Source organism: Phodopus roborovskii, unplaced genomic scaffold (genome assembly GCF_943737965.1).
Source record: "Phodopus roborovskii unplaced genomic scaffold, PHOROB, whole genome shotgun sequence".
In the NCBI taxonomy this organism is placed as follows: Eukaryota; Metazoa; Chordata; class Mammalia; order Rodentia; family Cricetidae; genus Phodopus; species Phodopus roborovskii.
Window position 1 is genome coordinate 13,141,222 of NW_026126636.1, and position 6,002 is coordinate 13,147,223.

Consider the following 6,002-nt stretch of genomic DNA (forward strand, 5'->3'; position numbering starts at 1 on the left):
GAACATTCATTCACCCATGGCAGTCAAATATCTGTCACGTGACGCCAAGATCTGTAAAAGAAATGTGTGGATGGTTAGAGCTATGAATTAAAAGAAGGTACATGTTGAAATAAAAAAAAAAATCTACTCACAGTTTTGTCATTAATGGTTCCTGTTTAAGTTCGGTTTTAGTAGTTCCTTGATAAGCAATAACCATAACCATGGAGCTCTTATAAAGGCATTTCATTATGGTAGCTCCCTTGCAGTTCAGTTCACAGGTTCTGTCCATAATGGAGGGGAGTAAGGAGTCGTGAAGACAGTGTTGGTTCTGGAGCTGAGGCTAATACTACATCTTTGATGTTTTCCTTTCATGAATTTGTTTTATTTAAAATTAATCTTTTCTCATTTTAGATATCAGTCCCGGTTCCCAGTCTCTCCTTGGCTCCTGCTCCTCTAACCTCCACTCTATGCTAATGTCACTCTCCACCCCACAGAGTGGGCAATGCTTCCCATGGGGAGTCAACGAAGTCTGGCACATCTTGGGCCCGGGGTTATGTGATCAGGGTTCATCCCTGGTGCTTGATCTTGGTTTTTGGAGCCTCCAAAAGACTGCTAACTCCTTCAGTGAAATGGGAATATACTGATTCTCAAGTGTATGTAATCTCAAATTTTACCCCCACACTGACTGACTCCTGGCAAAGATGTGGTCTAGATTAAAGGTGTGCCCTCCAGCCCCGTGGTCTGGATTAAAGGTGTGTGTCATCCAGTCTCCACTAACAAGGCCACACCTCCTAAATTCCACTCCCTATGGACTTGGGGGGGGGCAAAGACAGCAAACTACCACATTTCCATCATTTCTTACAATAAATCCTTAATCATAGTCTTACACATTTTACTTCAAATACCAGAGCAAAGAGAACATGGGATGGAATGGTACCTGACTCACCAGGGAGAAAAATCCTGGGTTGAGGATGGAAAGACCTGAAATAAGAGGTATCTGTTCACCCCTTTTTAAAATGTGAAGTTATTATTGCTGAACCTCACATTTTAAGTTTCCTTCTTGTCTCCCAATCAAAAGTGCCACAGAAAAACACTTTCATAAGAAAACCATTAAAGGGAATACCAATGGCCAGGCATTGGCGGGACACACCTTTAATCCAAGGACTCCAGAAGCAGAGCCAGGGAGATCTCTGTAGATCTGGAGATCTCCGGGCCAGACTATGCTATAGAGGATCATGCATTGAATTGTCCAAAGTAACACAGGTTAACCCTATCTAGAAAAAAGAAACAAACCCAAAAGACCAAAAATAAAAACAAAGAAAAGAACCAAATAAATAAATAAATAAATGTAAAGGAAAGGGCCAGCAACCTTAAATTCATAAGATAGCAAAGTAATGTACACAAAGAATGAGAGTACATTCCCATCTTCAGGATTCAGACAGAAGATGAAACCCTTGATCAGAAAGGTTTTTTTTTTTTTTTTTTTTTTTTTTTTTTTTAATCTGTGTAGTGGTGTCTCATGATTTCATCCTAGCACTCAAGAGGCAGAGGCAGGGATATCTGTACAGGGACTGGTCTACTGGCCTACAGACCTAGTTCCAGGACAGCCAAAGGTTTTACACAGAGAAACCCTGTCTTCAATATCCAAAACCAAGCAAATAAACAAAGAACAAAACCAAAAGGAAATGTTGTGCAATGACATCTCCTCATAGCTGTGAGCAGCTTCTCCCAAAATACACAATCAATCACAAAAACGCACATACTGAAGCCTCCAAGAAGCCCAATGTTTCTATTCTCCAAACTTACCTCCTTCTAGGGTGAATTTCAAGGCAGTTCCTGGAAGCACTGGGATCTGATGTTTCCAGGACTCTGCTCTGCTCCTTATGAAGTTCTCTTCAAATTCACATGCTTTTATGCTGCCTGGCTTCAGAGTCAATCTGTAATGCTAATGATTTGAGGATGAGGTTGGACCACACCTCCTGTGCCTGGGTGTGGCAGCCAGAACTCTCTTCAGGTTAATCACTAAATACAGCAGGGGAGATCAGCTTGACCAAAATCTCAGAAACATTTACTCCGAGGATTAAAGTTCTGGGATTAAAGGCTTGTGCCTTTTTGAATTAGCTACTCCAAGCATTCTCATTAGCAGCTTCGATTGTATTCCTCCAACATCTGAAGTCTCATCCCCAAAGACTGTGGTCTTCTATCAAAATGTGCTTATTCTCATGTCAGAAAGATCAAAACCCAAAATTTCTGCAGTTTTCCTGGAATGAAAACAAAAATTCACATATAGGAAAGAACTCCAAATTTTTCAGATGGATTAGCCAATATTTACAACTATTAGTGAAAACTCAGTATTTAAAAAAAAATCATGATTTATCTGCATTTGTATTCATTCCTGTATTATAATAAATGATAACAATGTTGGTGAGAAGAAGTATTCCTATGAAAAACTTAGTTTTCATGAGAATAATACACAGACTACTGTGTATCACTATTTACTTCCTTCTTGAGAATTTCTGAGTCATAATTCAACCTAACTTTTAGAATGCTTGCAGAAAGTCAGAGGCCCTTAATCCATGCACACACCTTTAATCCCTGCACACTCTCTCAATATGAGCACACACCTTTAATACCAGCACTAAGTAAATATGCAGATAAATCTCTGTGTTTGGAGCCCAGCCTGGGTTACATAGTGAGTTCATGTATATCTTAGGCTCTAAAGACGAAACTCTCGGAAACAACACTAAGCAGACAAACAAAATGATTTCTGAAGTAGTGAGGTGTTCCTGTAACACCAGACTGAGAGAGAGTAGAAGCTATAGGGTTAGACTGCAGGGTCATCTACGATTGCTTAATGACTTTGGGTGAGAACGGGCTTTCAGAAAACATGTGAAACAAACAAAAAAAAAAAAAAAGTAAAAACTAATTTGGAACAAAAAATGTAAACAAAAGGAAAAGAAGTGAGAACAAAAACACCTTGTCCTCACAGGACACACAGTTTTAATCCCATCCCATTTTATAGTCTTCACATCATTGCTATCCAACCACATGTTTTCCCAATGAAAATACATGCAGCCCTCTCTGCCAACAGAGATGAGCACCCGTAAGCCTCTTATTTTTCTCTTTCATACATACTTCAGACACTACCTGGTTGCCTCCTGCCCTCTGTCTCATGTCTTTAGACTACTTGAGGCATATTTTTGTTTATCTGCTTATTGTTGTATTGAGATACTTTCCGTCTCTGGAGGCTAAGCTATAAAGAAACTCACTATGTAGTCCAGGTTGGGCTCCAACTCACAGAGACCCAGCTCATATATTTACTTAGTGCTGGAATTAAAGGTGTGTGCAGAGATTCAAGGTGTGTGGACATATTAATGGAGTGTGCAAAGATTAAAGGTGAGTGCAGTAATTAAGGAACACTGACTTTCTCCAAGCATTTTAAAAACTTAGGTTGAATTGTATTCCCTGAATTTCTCAGGACAAAACAGAAATAGTGACACAGAGTAGCATTCGTATTATTCCCATGAAAACAAAGTTCTTCATAGGAATGTTTCTTCTGACCAACTTTGTTACCCTTTATTAAGATACAGAATATATACAACAGGAATAAATATTAATGCAGACAATTAATGCATTTTTATACTGACTTTTCAATAATAGTTGTACATATTGGCTAATCCATTTCTAAAATTGGGAGTTCTTTCCTACTTATGGACTGTTGCATTCTCCCAGGAGAACTGCAACTTGAAGATTCAGCATTCTAAACTAGAAAAGTTGACTAGACATATAGGTTTTGATCTTTCTGACATGAGAATAAGCACATTTTGATAGAAGACCACAGTCTTTGGGGATGAGACTTCAGATGTTGGAGGAATACAATCGAAGCTGCTAATGAGAATGCTTGGAGTAGCTAATTCAAAAAGGCACAAGCCTTTAATCCCAGAACTTTAATCCTCGGAGTAAATGTTTCTGAGATTTTGGTCAAGCTGATCTCCCCTGCTGTATTTAGTGATTAACCTGAAGAGAGTTCTGGCTGCCACACCCAGGCACAGGAGGTGTGGTCCAACCTCATCCTCAAATCATTAGCATTACAGATTGACTCTGAAGCCAGGCAGCATAAAAGCATGTGAATTTGAAGAGAACTTCATAAGGAGCAGAGCAGAGTCCTGGAAACATCAGATCCCAGTGCTTCCAGGAACTGCCTTGAAATTCACCCTAGAAGGAGGTAAGTTTGGAGAATAGAAACATTGGGCTTCTTGGAGGCTTCAGTATGTGCGTTTTTGTGATTGATTGTGTATTTTGGGAGAAGCTGCTCACAGCTATGAGGAGATGTCATTGCACAACATTTCCTTTTGGTTTTGTTCTTTGTTTATTTGCTTGGTTTTGGATATTGAAGACAGGGTTTCTCTGTGTAAAACCTTTGGCTGTCCTGGAACTAGGTCTGTAGGCCAGTAGACCAGTCCCTGTACAGATATCCCTGCCTCTGCCTCTTGAGTGCTAGGATGAAATCATGAGACACCACTACACAGATTAAAAAAAAAAAAAAAAAAAAAAAAAAACCTTTCTGATCAAGGGTTTCATCTTCTGTCTGAATCCTGAAGATGGGAATGTACTCTCATTCTTTGTGTACATTACTTTGCTATCTTATGAATTTAAGGTTGCTGGCCCTTTCCTTTACATTTATTTATTTATTTATTTGGTTCTTTTCTTTGTTTTTATTTTTGGTCTTTTGGGTTTGTTTCTTTTTTCTAGATAGGGTTAACCTGTGTTACTTTGGACAATTCAATGCATGATCCTCTATAGCATAGTCTGGCCCGGAGATCTCCAGATCTACAGAGATCTCCCTGGCTCTGCTTCTGGAGTCCTTGGATTAAAGGTGTGTCCCGCCAATGCCTGGCCATTGGTATTCCCTTTAATGGTTTTCTTATGAAAGTGTTTTTCTGTGGCACTTTTGATTGGGAGACAAGAAGGAAACTTAAAATGTGAGGTTCAGCAATAATAACTTCACATTTTAAAAAGGGGTGAACAGATACCTCTTATTTCAGGTCTTTCCATCCTCAACCCAGGATTTTTCTCCCTGGTGAGTCAGGTACCATTCCATCCCATGTTCTCTTTGCTCTGGTATTTGAAGTAAAATGTGTAAGACTATGATTAAGGATTTATTGTAAGAAATGATGGAAATGTGGTAGTTTGCTGTCTTTGCCCCCCCCCCAAGTCCATAGGGAGTGGAATTTAGGAGGTGTGGCCTTGTTAGTGGAGACTGGATGACACACACCTTTAATCCAGACCACGGGGCTGGAGGGCACACCTTTAATCTAGACCACATCTTTGCCAGGAGTCAGTCAGTGTGGGGGTAAAATTTGAGATTACATACACTTGAGAATCAGTATATTCCCATTTCACTGAAGGAGTTAGCAGTCTTTTGGAGGCTCCAAAAACCAAGATCAAGCACCAGGGATGAACCCTGATCACATAACCCCGGGCCCAAGATGTGCCAGACTTCGTTGACTCCCCATGGGAAGCATTGCCCACTCTGTGGGGTGGAGAGTGACATTAGCATAGAGTGGAGGTTAGAGGAGCAGGAGCCAAGGAGAGACTGGGAACCGGGACTGATATCTAAAATGAGAAAAGATTAATTTTAAATAAAACAAATTCATGAAAGGAAAACATCAAAGATGTAGTATTAGCCTCAGCTCCAGAACCAACACTGTCTTCACGACTCCTTACTCCCCTCCATTATGGACAGAACCTGTGAACTGAACTGCAAGGGAGCTACCATAATGAAATGCCTTTATAAGAGCTCCATGGTTATGGTTATTGCTTATCAAGGAACTACTAAAACCGAACTTAAACAGGAACCATTAATGACAAAACTGTGAGTAGATTTTTTTTTTATTTCAACATGTACCTTCTTTTAATTCATAGCTCTAACCATCCACACATTTCTTTTACAGATCTTGGCGTCACGTGACAGATATTTGACTGCCATGGGTGAATGAATGTTCCTGAGGCATCTAAGCACA